The sequence below is a fragment of the Zingiber officinale genome, chromosome 5A (genome assembly GCF_018446385.1).
Source record: "Zingiber officinale cultivar Zhangliang chromosome 5A, Zo_v1.1, whole genome shotgun sequence".
Taxonomy (NCBI): Eukaryota; Viridiplantae; Streptophyta; class Magnoliopsida; order Zingiberales; family Zingiberaceae; genus Zingiber; species Zingiber officinale.
This window is the reverse complement of record NC_055994.1, coordinates 59,067,736-59,083,804: the sequence shown is the minus strand read 5'-3', so window position 1 is coordinate 59,083,804 and position 16,069 is coordinate 59,067,736.

The window sequence follows — 16,069 nt, the reverse complement described above, 5'->3', positions numbered from 1 at the left end:
TGATGGTCATGATCCAAAAACCCCAATGTGATTGGTTAAAATTGTGTTGTAATTCATAATATGACCTGCGCGCCATTTTTGTATTGTGCGTGTTGTATATGATATGCGACCTGCGCGCCGTGCCTCCTTATTATGTTCCTATTGTAAATAGATTTTAGACTCGAATGTAACTCGAGTTTCATATTTGTAATGTACAAAATGAAGCGGTGGAAGGTTCACTCAAGAAGGAGTTACGAGGAGGGTGATATCAACACATGACAGTCAATAGGAGTCGCTTAAAGAAGCCGTTGACCCTAGGTTGACTACCCGATCTTTTCATTGGCTTGAGAAGATCGTAGTAGGGCCATGACCTCATCACAAATTAATTATCTATCATTGCTTGTGTGTATGTGATGCATGCTAATATAGGGTAATTAGTGCCTTAATGTGTATATGATACACATTCATGATTAGATTAGATCTTAATCAAGTCAACTCGAAATGCCTACCAAGTTTTGATACCCATCACTACCTCAATCATTTGTTGTTGTTGAATCTGCCAAAGTAGAGCAACGCATATTATCTTGGTAGGGTGCGGAGAGACAATCTTGGTCCCGCCTATCAAAGCTTGGGTGAGTACAAACTCAATTAGATTGAGTATAACTAGTTAACTCAATTGGATTGGGTAAAACGATAGGCATTTTCCAATGGTTGGGAAGATAGGATAAAGATCACATTTATCTTGATCCTATAAACAAGAGTTGCATAGAGATGTAATTGATAATTAGTTATCTACTGATCATACTAAGTCTTGGGCGATTTAGCCAAAGCTAACTCAAGGCATAGTATGATGTGGATCTTGTCCCACGAGAATTATAGTTAATTGGTATGAATCTAATAGTGTGGTTTGACCACATCTATGACTTGATTCTACAAAAGCCCTATAATTCAGTGGGAGCATCATTTAGTTAAAAGCCTAATTAAATATTTAGTGGAATATGATATTTACTTTCTGTTTTATTTATGTTGTAGATTGTCATGTCGACAAACATGAACATTTTCTCCCTGCGTTCTGTCCTTGATAAGGACAAGCTCAATGGAGCTAATTTCTTGGACTAGTACAGGAATCTGAGAATCGTTCTCACACAAGAAAGAAAACTGTATGTCTTGGAGCAATCCATTCCGGAGGCACCTCCTGCCACTGCCACGCAAGCCGACCGAGATGCTTATAAGAAGTATCAAGATGATGCATTAGATGTGTCATGCCTCATGCTTGCAACCATGAACTCTGAGCTTCAGAAGCAACACGAGTTGAAGGACAAGCAAGGCACAAGAGATTCGAGATCTCTAAGGCACTGTTTCAGTGCAAGATGCAAGATGAGACTCCCGTAGGTCCATATGTACTCAAGATGATTGGGTACATAGAGAACCTACAAAGGTTGGGATTCCCACTTGGCCAAGAATTGACCACTGACTTGATCTTGCAATCCTTGCCAGAAAGTTACAGTCAATTTGTCATAAATTACAACATGAACGAAATTGATAAGCCACTGCTTGAGATGCTAAGCATGTTGTGAACTGCTGAGCACAACCTTAAGAAGGTAAAGCCCAACTCCATTTTGATGGTGCAAAAGCATAAAGGCAAAGGCAAGCCTAAAAGTAAGGGAAAGTCCCGAGCTAAGGGCAAAGGCAAGGTAATGAAACCTAAAGGAGGGGTTGTCAAGGATGCTACCTGCTTCCACTGCGGTCAGACCGGGCACTGGAAGAGGAACTGTAAAGGATACATGGAAGATCTTAAGAAGAAGAGAAATGAGATTTCTACTTCAGGTATATATGTTATAGAAGTCAATCTTTCTATTTCTTCATTGTGGGTATTAGATACCGGATGTGCTTCTCACATTTGTGCTAATGTGTAGGTACTTAGAAATAGCAGGGCATTGACGAAGGGTGAGGTGGACCTACGAGTAGGCAATGGAGCACGGGTTGCTGCTGTTGCTGTAGGAACTTACTTTCTATCTCTGCCCTCTGGGCTTGTACTAGAATTAGATGAATGTTGTTATGTGCTTACTCTCACAAAGAGCATCATTTCAGTTTCTTGTTTAAACAAGAAAGACTTTTCTTTTATAATAAAGAACAAATATTGTTTCATTTATTTGAAAGATATGCTCTATTATAGTGCACCTCTGATGAACGAACTTTACATTCTAGACTTAGAGAACCCCATCTATAACATAAGTACCAAAAGGTTCAAGTCAAATGAAATGAACCGAACCTATCTCTGGCATTGTCGCTTAGGTCATATAAATGAGAATCGCTTATCCCAGCTCCATAAAGATGGTTTGCTGGACTCATTTAATTTTGAATCATATGAGACATGCGAGTCATGCCTACTGGGCAAGATGACCAAGACTCCCTTTAGTGGACACAGCGAAAGAGCAACTGACTTGTTAGGACTTATACATAGTGATGTATGTGACCCTTTCAATGTCACTGCCAGAGGTGGTTTTAGGTACTTCATTACATTTACTGATGACTTCAGTAGATATGGTTATGTGTATCTGATGACACATAAGTCACAATCCTTTGAAAAGTTCAAAGAATTCAAGAATGAAATATAAAACCAGCTAGGCAAGAGTATTAAAATACTTCGATCAGATCGAGGTGGTGAATACCTTAGCCATGAGTTTCGTGACTATCTAGCTGAGTGTGGGATTCTATCCCAACTCACTCCTCCTAGAACACCACAGTGGAATGGTGTATCCGAAAGGAGGAATCATACCCTATTAGATATGCTACGATCTATGATGAGTCACACAGATCTTCCTATATCTTTTTGGGGATATGCTCTAGACACAGCAGCCTTCACACTTAACCGTGTTCCATCCAAAGCTGTGATAAAGACACCATATAGGATATGGACTGGGAGAGATGCCCAGATATCTTTTATGAGGATTTAAGGTTGTGAGGCTTACGTTCGACGTCATGTCTCGGACAAACTGGGACCCAAATCCGATAAGTGCTATTTCATAGGATATCCCAAGGAAACGAAGGGATATTACTTCTACATTCCCAATCACCACAAAGTGTTTGTGGCTAAGACTGAGGTATTTCTAGAAAATGACTTTGTTTCTAGAAAAACTAGTGAGAGTACGTTCGATCTTGAAGAAGTTCAAGATATGGACCATAACACTAAAGCCTTGATGGAAGTTGAACTGGAACCGCAAAATATTGTGGGTGATGAGATTGTTGCACAAGGAGTTGAGCAACAACAACTAGTTCAAGTAGACCTACCTTTTCGCAGGTTTGACAGGATACGCCTGACCATGATGACGTTATGCTCGTTGAGAATGAGCCTACCTCCTATCAGGAAGCTGTGATGAGACTAGATTCTGAGAAATGGCTAGAGGCTATGAGATCTGAGATGGAATCCATGTACACCAACCAAGTATGGACTTTGGTTGATCCACCTGAAGGCGTCAAACCCATTGGGTGTAAGTGGGTCTTTAAGAGAAAGACTGACATGGATGGACTTATTACCTATAAGGGTCGTTTGGTAGCTAAAGGTTTCAAGCAAATTCATGGTATTGACTATGATAAAACTTTTTCTCCAGTAGCGATGTTTAAGTCCATTCGGATCGTGCTTGCTATTGCAACATACCACGATTATGATCTGGCAGATGGATGTCAAAGCCACGTTTCTGAATGGAAACTTGCTCGAGGATGTGTATATGACACAACCTAAGGATTTTGTAGATCCACTGCATACTGGTAGAGTATGCAAGCTGCATAAGTCCATTTATGGTCTAAAGCAAGTTTCTCCGAGCTGGAATCTTCGATTCGATGATGCGATCAAACAGTTTGGTTTCATCAAGAATGAAGATGAACCCTGTGTCTACAAGATGGTTGTTGGGAACACAATTGTCTTCCTTGTATTGTATGTGGATGACATACTACTCATTGGAAATGACATCCCTTTGCTGCAGTCTGTAAAGACTTGGCTGGGGAATTGTTTCTCAATGAAGGACTTAGGTGAAGCAATCTGTATTCTAGGCATAAAGATCTATAGAGATAGATCTAAGAGATTGCTTGACCTAAGTCAGAGTACACACATTAACACGATATTACTACGGTTTGCCATGCAGAATTTCAAGAAAGGATTTCTGCCGATGTCACATGGTGTGAGTCTTTCGAAGACTCAAAGTCCCTCTTCTAGAGAGGAGAGAGACTGCATGGATAAAATCCCTTATCCTTCAGTCATAGGATCTATCATGTACGCCATGCTATGTACTCGTCCTGATGTTTCGTATGCTTTGAGCATGACGAGCAGATACCAGTCAGATCCAGGTGAACGCGACTGGATAGCGGTCAAGAATATTCTTAAGTACTTGAGAAGGACTAAAGAATATTTCTTGATATTTGGAGGCGATGGCGAGCTAGCTGTAAAGGGTTATAGTGATGTCAGCTTCCAAACTAACTAGGATGATTATAGATCGCAGTCTGGGTTCGTGTTTTGCTTGAATGGTGGTGCTGTGAGCTGGAAGAGTTCGAAGCAGGACACAGTTACTGATTCTACAACAGAGACCGAGTATATTGCTGCATCAGAAGCAGCAAAGGAGGCAGTTTGGATCCACAAGTTCATTATTGAGCTTGGGGTGGTTCCTAGCATAGCCGATCCTATAGAGCTCTATTGTGACAACAATGGAGCAATTGCGTAGGCTAAGGAACCTCGCTCACAACAGCGGACCAATCACATACTACTGCGCTTCCATCTCATTCGAGAGATCATCAATAGTGGAGATGTGAAAATTTGTAGAGTACCCACAGAAGCTAACGTCACTGATCCCTTGACCAAGGCTTTGGCATAAAGAAAGCATGAAGGTCATACTAGGTCATTGTGTGTTAGAGCCTACACTGATTGACACTAGTGCTAGTGGGAGATTGTTAGTGAGAGCCCTAGAGCCGATCATGTGATGATTGTTGTATGGACTCGATGTATCATATTCCTATATATATATAAGGCATTTCTTTATGGTTATTATACTTACTTGTATTGGTGCCAAATAACTAAGTATAATAGCGTCCTTGAGTAGAAGGTTCTTATCTATATCAATCGATTGGTTGAATTAATAATGAGATGATATAGAGAACACTACTCTTAATCATTCGTAGTCAAGTATTAACATTCAGGGACAATGTTAATGTGTTGAGACTAGCATGTAGGTCAACTCGATGACTTGATCTCACAAGTCATGGATATTAGATATCAAGTTGACACATGGGTATGCATTGGAGAATGTTTACTGAATGACCCGCCATGAGAATGTTGGGTTTTTCGGGCCACAAAAATCGCTTTTTCCGTTGCGGAAACCCCGAAATTCCCATGCCACGGATCCGTGCAAAGATTAAAATTTCGAAAAACTTCGAGTATGAGTTTTCTAACCTAGATCTAAACTAGATCTACAAAGGAGAAGAGCTTTACCATTGATGCGAAGCCCTTCGCTTAATCCCGCTTGTCCAAAGTTCGTCGGATCTCGAGAGTGTCAAAGTAGACACTCCTCTATGTATATCCACACAAGCAAGAGATGGAGAGACCAAACAAAAGGTGTGCTAGCACCTTTTTTAGGGTTTGGCCAAGGGAGGAGAGGGAGAGAAGAGAAGAGCTTGAGGAAGAAGATGACTTGAATGAAAAATCAATTCAAGCTTGTAACTCCACAAAAAGTGGCCGGCCACCTTCAAGTGAGTGGTTATATACTCCATGGAATTTCAAGAGTCAAAAACTCTTGATCTCCCTCATGAGGTGGCACACCATGAAGTGGTCTTGATGATGTGGCACATCATCATAAGCCCACTTAATGCCAACTCACCAATGAGGTGGCAAATGGTCAAGTCAAATTTGACCCTTCATCTTCCTCTCAAGTCAAGTCAAACTTGACCACTTCTCTCCCTTGGTTGATCTAATCTAACCATTGGTTCAAGTCAATTTTAATTTAATGAATCTCTATTCATTGAATTAAATTAATTAAATGAGTCTAAGTCCAAATTAGACTCACTTAACACATGAACCAAATTGAGTCCAACTCAATTAGCTCAATTTGGATTACTCTTAATCCAATTTGGTTCATCACATGAGCCTAATCCTTTAGGTTCATCAAATGAACCTAATCTCCATCTAATTGCCCTATGTGTGTGACCCTATAGGTTCTTATAACGTTGGCAATGCTCCTAAACCCATTTAGAAGCATAAGTAATGAGCGGTATCTAGCAACACATCATTACTACCCAAGTTATAAGAATGTTGAGATCCAACATCACCTTGTGACTACTAATTGTGACTCCTCACAATATATGACCTTGTGACTACTAATTACTACCCATAAATGGACCTATGCAGCTTGCATACTCTGCTAGTATGCTGTGGATCTACAAAATCCTAAGGTTGTGTCATGTACACATCCTCGAGCAGGTTTCCATTTAGAAACGTGGTTTTGACATCCATCTGCCAGATCTCATAATCGTGGTACACTGCAATAGCAAGTATGATCCGAATGGATTTAAACATCGCTACTGGAGAAAAGGTTTCATCATAGTCAATACCATGAATTTGCTTGTAACCTTTAGCTACCAAGCGACCCTTATAAATAAGTCCATCCATGTCAGTCTTTCTCTTAAAGACCCACTTACACCCAATGGGTTTGACCCCTTCAGGTGGATCAACCAAAGTCCATACTTGGTTAGTGTACATGGATTCCATCTCGGATCTCATGGCCTCTAGCCATTTCTCGGAATCTGGACTCATCATAGTTTCTTGATAGGAGGTAGGCTCATCCTTAATGAGCACAACGTCATCATGGTCAGACAAGAGAAATGAGTATCTTTCAGGCTGACGACGTACCCTATCAGATCTGCGAAGAGGTAGGTCTACTTGAACTGGTTGTGGTTCCTCAACTCCTTGTGGAACAACATCATCCACAACACTTTGTGGTTCCAATTTAACTTCCATCGAGGCTTCAGTGCTATGGTCCATATCTTAAACTTCTTCAAGATCGAACGTACTCCCACTAGTCTTTCTAGAAACAAAGTCCCTTTCTAGAAATATCCCAGTATTAGCCACAACTACCTTGTGTTGACTGAGAATGTAGAAGTAATATCCCTTCGTTTCCTTGGGATATCCAATGAAATAGCACTTGTCAGATTTGGGTCCCAATTTGTCCGAGACTTGACGTCGAACGTAAGTCTCACAACCCCAAATCTTCATAAAAGACACCTGGGCATCTCTCCCAGTCCATATCCTATATGGTGTCTTTATTACAGCCTTAGATGGAACTCGGTTGAGAATGAAGGCTATTGTGTCTAGAGCATAGCCCCAAAGATATATAGGAAGATCTGTGTGACTCATCATAGATCGTACCATATCTAATAAGGTACGATTCCTCCTTTCGGATACACCATTCCACTGTGGTGTTCCAGGAGGAGTGAATTTTGATAGAATCCCACACTCAGCTAGATAGTCACGAAACTCATGGCTAAGGTATTCACCACCTTGATCTGATCGAAGTATCTTAATACATTTTCCAAGCTGGTTTTGTACTTCATTCTTGAATTCTTTGAACTTTTCAAAGGATTCTGACTTATGTGTCATCAGGTACACATAACTATATCTACTGAAGTCACCAGTAAATGTAATGAAGTACCTATAACCACCTCTAGCAGTGACATTGAAAGGGCCACATACATCACTATGTATAAGACCTAACAAGTCAGTCGCTCTCTCACTGTGTCCACTAAAGGGAGTCTTGGTCATCTTGCCTAGTAGGCATGACTCGCATGTCTCATATGATTCAAAATCAAATGAGTCTAGCAAACCATCTTTATGGAGCTGGGATAAGCGTTTGTCATTTATATGACCTAAGCGACAGTGCCAAAGATAGGTTTGGTTCATGTCATTTGACTTGAACCTCTTGGTACTAATGTTATAGATAGGGTTCTCAAGGTCTAGAATATAGAGTCCGTTTATCAGAGGTGCACTACAATAGAATATTTCATTGAGATAAACTGAACAACATTTGTTCTTTATAATAAATGAAAGACCTTTCTTGTCCAAACAAGAAACTGAAATTATGTTCTTAGCTAAAGCAGGCACATAACAACATTCATCTAATTCTAATACAAGCCCAGAAGGTAGAGATAGATGATAAGTTCCTACAGCAACAGCAGCAACCCGTGCTCCATTGCCTACGCGTAGGTCCACCTCGCCCTTCGTCAATGCCCTGCTATTTCTCAGCGCCTGCACATTAGTACAAATGTGAGAAGCACACCTGGTATCTAATACCTATGATGAAGAAATAGATAGATTGACTTCTATAACATAGATACCTGAAGTGGAAGTCTCACTTCTCTTCTTCTTAAGATCTTCTAGGTACACTTTGCAGTTCCTCTTCCAGTGTCCGGTCTGACCGCAGTGGAAGCAGATAGCATCCTTGGCGACCCCTCCTTTGGGTTTCAGTGCCTTGCCTTTGCCCTTGACTTGGGACTTTCCCTTACCTTTAGGCTTGCCCTTGCCTTTTCCCTTTTGCACCATCAAAATCGAGTTGGGCTTAACCTTATTAAGGTTGAGCTCAGTAGTTCTTAACATGCTAAGAAGCTCAGACAGTGGCTTGTCAATTTCGTTCATGTTATAATTTAGAATGAATTGACTATAGCTATCTGGCAAGGATTGCAAGATCAAGTTAGTGGCCAGCTCTTGGCCAAGGGGAAATCCCAACCTCTGTAGGTTTTCTATGTACCCAATCATCTTGAGTACATATGGGCCTACGGGATTCCCATCTTGCATCTTGCACTGAAACAGTGCCTTAGAGATCTCGAATCTTTCGTGCCTCGCTTGTCCTTGATATAGTTGACGAAGATGTTCAACCATATCATAAGCGCCCATCAACTCATGTTACTTCTGAAGCTCAGAGTTCATGGTTGTGAGCATAAGACATAACACATCTAATGCGTCATCTTGATGCTTCTTGTAAGCGTCTCGGTCAGCTCACGTGATAGTGGCAGGAGGTGCCTCCGGAATGGGCTGCTCCAGAACGTACAGTTTACGTTCTTGTGTGAGAACAATTCTCAGGTTCCTTTACCAGTCCAGGAAATTTGCTCCGTTGAGCTTGTCCTTCTCAAGGACGGAACACAGGGAGAAAGAGTTCGTATTTGACGTCATGGTTATCTACAACAGAAAAATGTAGAAAAATAAATATCATATTCTATTAATCATCTAATTAGGCCTTTAATTAAATGATGCTCCCACTAAATTCTATAATTCAAGTGGGACAAGATCCACATCATACTACGCCTTGAGTTAGCTTTGACTAAATCACCCAAGACTTAGTATGATCGGTAGGTAACTAATTACCAATTACATCTCTATGCAACTCTTGTTTATAGGATCAAGATCCGCATTTATATTAAAACTCGAGTTAGCTTTGGCTAATACACCCAAGAGTTAATATAAACGTGATTTTGACCTATCTACCAACCATTGGAAAATGCCTATAGTTAAACTCGATCCAATTGAGTTAACTAGTTACTCAATCTAATTGCGTTGTACTCACCCATGCGTTGATAGGCGGGACCAAAATTGTCCCTCCGTACCCTACCAAGATAATATGTGTTGCTCTGCTTTGGCAGATTCAACAACAACATGTGATCGAGGTAGTGATAGGTATCACGGCATGGTAGGCATTACGAGTTGACACGATTGAGATCTAATCTAATTGACGAGGTGTACAATATACGCGATTTAGATCTAATCTAATCATTAGGGCGCATCATGTACGCGATTTAGATCTAATCTAATCGTTAAGGCGCTAATTAATTACTATTCTAGCATGCATCACATATACACACACAAGCAATTAATTAAATATTTTGTGATTAGTCATGGCCCTACTACGATCTTCTCAAGACAATGAGAAGATCGGATGGTCAAACTAAGGTCAACAGCTTCTCAAGCTCCTTCCTTGACCACCTTGTGTTGCTCGCACCCTCCTCATAACTCCGTCTCGAGTGGATCTTCCACCGCTCCAATTTGTACATTACAAAGGTGAAACTAGAGTTACATTTGAGTCTAAACTATTTACAACAGGAATATAAAAATAGGAAAGGTAGGACGCGCAGGTCGCGTATCATATACAACACGCACATCACAGAAAATGGCACGCAGGCCATAATATGAATTACAACACAAATTTCCAATCTAATTGGGTCTTTTAGGCCATGACCATCACAAAATAATACATAATTCTAAATTATGTAATTTCTAGAAATTTTTGTAATTTTTCTTACAATTTTTACAATTTTTATGAGTAAAAATTCCCGGCGGTCCCGTTTAGCGATTTTCGGGCGCAATCGCGGAACGAATCCCCTTGTGGGGTCAGGGGCAACAACCCTACCCGCGATATAACCATCGCGAGTGTTCCTAAGTGATCCTACAGCGCCTTAGTCTGCTGTCCCAAAACGATTTGGGGCGAAACCTTGCCGTTTCGAAAATATTTTCTCGGTAGTCGAAGCCTACAAGTGTCTAAACACTTGTGCTTCGCTTCTACGAGAAAAATACCCATAAAAATACCAAAAATCATAAATTCACAGAAAGTTATAGATCTGTAATTTTTATAAAAATACAAATTAAAACTCATACTCGCTTCGCATGTGATAACAGCTTTTTGCGTTGCGGAAACCCCGAAATTCCCATGCCACGGATCTGTGCGAAGATTAAAATTTCGTAAAACTTCGAGTATGAGTTTTCTAACCTAGATCTAAACTAGATCTACAAAGTAGAAGAGCTTTACCCTTGATGCGAAGCCCTTCGCTTAATCCCGCTCGTCCAAAGTTCGCCGAATCTCGAGAGTGTCAAAGTAGACACTCCTCTATGTGTATCCATACAAGCAAGAGATGGAGGGACCAAACAAAAGGTGTGCTAGCACCTTTTTTAGGGTTCGGCCAAGGGAGGAGAGGGAGAGAAGAGAAGAGCTTGAGGAAGAAGATGACTTGAATGAAAAAAATCAATTCAAGCTTGTAACTCCACAAAAAGTGGCCGGTCACCTTCAAGTGAGTGGTTATATACTCTATGGAATTACAAGAGTCAGAACTCTTGATCTCCCTCATGAGTTGGCACACCATGAAGTGGTCTTGATGATGTGGCACATCATCATAAGCCCACTTAATGCCAACTCACCAATGAGATGGTAAATGGTCAAGTCAAACTTGACCCTTCATCTTCCTCTCAAGTTAAGTCAAACTTGACCAGTTCTCTCCCTTGGTTGATCTAATCTAACCATTGGTTCAAGTCAATTTTAATTTAATGAATCTCTATTCATTGAATTAAATTAATTAAATGAGTCTAAGTCCAAATTGAGTCCAACTCAATTAGCTCAATTTGGATTACTCTTAATCCAATTTGGTTCATCACATGAGCCTAATCCTTTAGGTTCATCAAATGAACCTAATCTCCATCTAATTTCCCTATGTGTGTGACCCTATAGGTTCTATAACGTTGGCAATGCTCCTAAACCAATTTAGAAGCATAAATAATGAGCGGTATCTAGCAACACATCATTACTACCCAAGTTATAAGAATGTTGAGATCCAACATCACCTTGTGACTACTAATTGTGACTCCTCACAATATATGACATTGTCCTTCTATCCTAGACATCTAGATTGATCAATATGAGGCATTGACCATGTCATCCTCTAATCAATCTAAATCTTGAACTCCAAGTAGACTCACTCAATCAAATGAGCTCAACATCTCATATTGACTCATTTGGGCATGCCCATGCACTTAGTGGTCTCACTCTATCAAGAATATCGATGTCACTCCCGTCATATAGGAGGGATAGATCCCATCTACATCACTCACATCCTTCCGCATAATTTGATACATATCCAGTAATCGCCTTTATAGTCCACCCAGTTACGGGTGACGTTTGACGAAGCCAAAGTACGTAACTCCTTATGTAGGGAACTATGGTGCTTCAGGTCCAAGGACTAGTAGTCATACTAATAGCCACATAAGAAAGTATATGACACTCATATAACGATCCATGATACTTTCTCATGGCGAGTCATTCAGTATACATTCTCCAATGCATACCCATGTGTCAACTTGATATCTCCATATCCATGACTTGTGAGATCAAGTCATCGAGTTGACCTACATGCTAGTCTCGTCGCATTAACATTGTCCCTGAATGTTAATACTTGACTAGGAATGATTAAGAGTAGTGTTCCCTATATCATCTTACTATCGATTCAACCAATCAATTGATATACGTAAGAACCTTCTACTCAAGGACGCTATTATACTTAGTTATTTGGCACCAATACAAGTAAGTATAATAACCAAAACAAATGCCTTTATTTATATACAAGAATATGATACAATGAGTCCATACAACAATCATCAAATGATTGGCTCTAGGGCTCTAACTAACAGAGAAAGTATCTTGGATCGTTATATGAGTGTCATATACTTTCTCATGTGACTATTAGTATGACTATCAGTCCTTGGACCTGAAGTCACCATGGTTCCCTACATAAGGAGTTGCATACTTTGTCTTCATCAAACGTCACCCATAAATGGGTGGACTATAAAGGCGACTACTGGGTATGTAACAAATTATACGGAGGGATGTGAGTGATGTAGAAGAGATCTATCCCTCCTATATGACGGGAGTGACATCATGATTCTTGATAGAGTGAGACCACTAAGTATATGACCATGCCCAAATAAGTCAATATGAGATATTGAGCTCATTTTATTAGAGTGAGTCTACTTAGAGTTCAAGACATAAATTGATTAGAGGATGACACGGTCTATGCCTCAATTGATCAATTTAGATGTCAAGGATAGAAGGACATTGTCACATATTGTGAGAGTCACAATTAGTAGTCACAATGGTGATGTTGGATCTCAACATTCTTGTAACTTGGGTAATAATGATGTGTTGCTAGATACCGCTCATTACTTATGTTTCTAAATGAGTTTAGGAGCATTGTCAATGTTACAAGAACCTATAGGGTCACACACAAAGGGCAGTTAGATGGAGATTATGTTCATATGATGGACCAAGAGGATTAGGTTCATGTGATGAACCAAATTGGATTAAGAGTAATCCAGATTAGACTAATTGAGTTGGACTTAATTTAATTCATATGTCGAATGAGTCTAATTTAGACTATGATTCATTTAATCTATTTAAACCAATGAATAGAGATTCATTAAATTAAATTGATTCGAATCAAAGGGTAGATTTGATCAACCATGGGAGATAAGAGGTCAAGTTTGACTTGACTTGAGAGGGAAGATGAAGGGTCAAGTTTGACTTAACCAAATGCCACTTCATTGTGACTTGGCATGGGCTGGCCAATGATGATGTTCCACATCATCAAGGCTACATCATTGTGTGCCACCTCATGAGGAAGACCAAGAGCCATGACTCTTGGTATTACATGGAGGTATTAAAGCGCCAATAAGTGGCCGGCCACACATTATCAAGGCTTCTTCTTCCTCATCTCTTCTTGTTCACTCCCTCTCCTCCATTGCCGAGACCTCTCAAGAGTGCTAGCACACTCTAGGTGGTTTTTCATGCCCCGGGGAAGTCCCTGTCCGAAGAAATTTTGGCATCACCTCCCCTGTATGGGTGACAATCAGAAACATTTCTACAGACGCAATATACATCAGCCACAGGCGGTTGGAACATACACACAACCACGCAGTTTATATGCAAATCTAACAGCCCACTAGGCTGTACCAAAACCAAACACAACAGAAATCCAATAGACAACACATACAACTATAAACGAAGACTGCTAGCAGGCTAGGCTTACACCACACAACAACACAACACTCCGGAAACAAAATCGGAACACAAAGCCAAATACACATGTATCATATACCAAGATAAAAATAAACAAAATTTCGGAGACTGGTCTTCTAATGTGACGTGGGGATCGGCAGGTAGGATACTCCAAGCAACTCCATAAACAACCAGGTATCTGAAAAAGATAGTGTCCACGGGGGTGAGTTCAACAACTCAGCAGATACCAGTTGACATGTATAGTAAGATATAACAGACAGTAATAACTATGGAGTACAGTCTCCTGGACAAAAGCTGGAAATGCACAATAGAATAGGCTGAAGAGAATTGTACTCACCATCGCCTCCTATCATAATAGTCAGGTCGTCAGACCGAGAGTATCATAAATCCTGTATGCATGTCAAACATATGCATCCATCCAAATGCAGCATATAAGTGCAACAAACACAATCAGTATATGCATCAATGCATATGATGCCAATGACATGGTCACCCCTGACGCCAGTCAGTCATCTCACACACAATGGTGAGACCGAGTGGGTAGGGCTGTGACAACTGTGCACTCTAATGTCACTGCTCCTGATGAGTGACCGAGTGGACGGGATGCTATCGGAGTACACCTATCCTCCTACCCCAAAGCATAAGTGGGGGAGCACAATGCTCTCATCTCCCGGTACACGATGACGGGGAGGGATCCCGGCGTGCTACCACGCTGCAGTACACTACCCATGAGCATCCCAGTGGAGCACCACCGAGCAAACTGATGTGCTACCACGCTGCGTCACGCTACCCATAAGCGGACCAACGGAGCACTGACAATGATGAAATTGGCGATGTGCTCAACAATAATGGAGTAGACTATCGCGCAGCATGCAATCATGCGAATGATGCATGACACTAAGCATGGCAATATCCTGAACCAATCCATATATATATAAAAATGTGTACCCTAGTATCAATAAGTCATATCCGAAGATCTAAGGTACACAAGACAAGTATGATATAAATAAAAACCTGGGTCCTGAAGATAATAAGGCATGGTATGTCACTACCTCTATGAGCATATATATAATCATGTGGGTACTAACATAAAATGCATAACAGGTGAGCAAACAAGCACGTAACAGGTATCCGGTAGTGACATACCGAAACAAGAACGAACATAATTATTACTAAAGGCTATAACCTACTAAACATATCAACGTGACATTATCAAAGATAAGTCAAGGTACCCGTCTCCAATGTAGATCGAGCTAATCAACCTCTATGTTGATGTGCTCGTCCCGAATCCGAATCCTGTAATAAACCGTACGGTTTAGCTAAGTTTTATTATAAATAAAATAGCTAAACCAAAAATCCTAATCCAAATAAAAACTATGTTTTTATTTACATTGGATTGTCCATATTTTCCTGCATAGCTAATCTCAGTATGAGTAAGTCTAACTCGTTTAGCTAATCCTATTAAACCAGGAAACCTTAATCCATCGATCAATTAACCAATAACCAATCCATACCTAAATTATCAATCTACTGCATAATGAATCAAACCAAACCAAACAACTCACCCAAATTTAAATGCTCTGCTATAGGACTCGCAACCAAAGAACCCTACTGCTGGCCTGATCTAGGTGGATCCACTGATTTCCCAAATCAAGTACCCTACATTACAATCATCACAATTAGGCAATATCACATAATAAAGTCGAACCCCAACCAGCACTTACCTAAATCCAAATATCCTTCTGTTAACTCACGATCGAAGGGTTCTCTGCCGGAACAGGGTGATCAGAGTCGTGGCTCGCCTGTGAACGATGCTGGCCTCACGAAAATGATAGTGGCACCAACTGATCGGAACCGTGGCACCTTCCTAATGAAATCACTGATGCTTGCTCACCTCACTGCTGTCTTGTTTAGATCCAGCAGCAAGAAGAAACCTAGGGCACGACGTGGAGAAGGCCGACGCTGGGGTCGAGAGATGGCGGCGGCGTCGGCAGGCATAGTGGTGGCAGCCGGTGCCAGGGCAGAAGGGAAGGTTAGCACCAGTAGATGTCAGCGGTGCTTGAGTGCCGGCGAGAAGACATCGACGGTGAGCAGCGCACAGTGGCGTCGGCGCGCAGCAAATCAGAAGAGGGCGAAGGGCTTAACCGACGGTGGCTCGAGCGTCGCTGGCGCTTGGGCTGTGAACCAGCGTCGATTGCAGCACAAAGGGAAGAAGGAAGAGCACT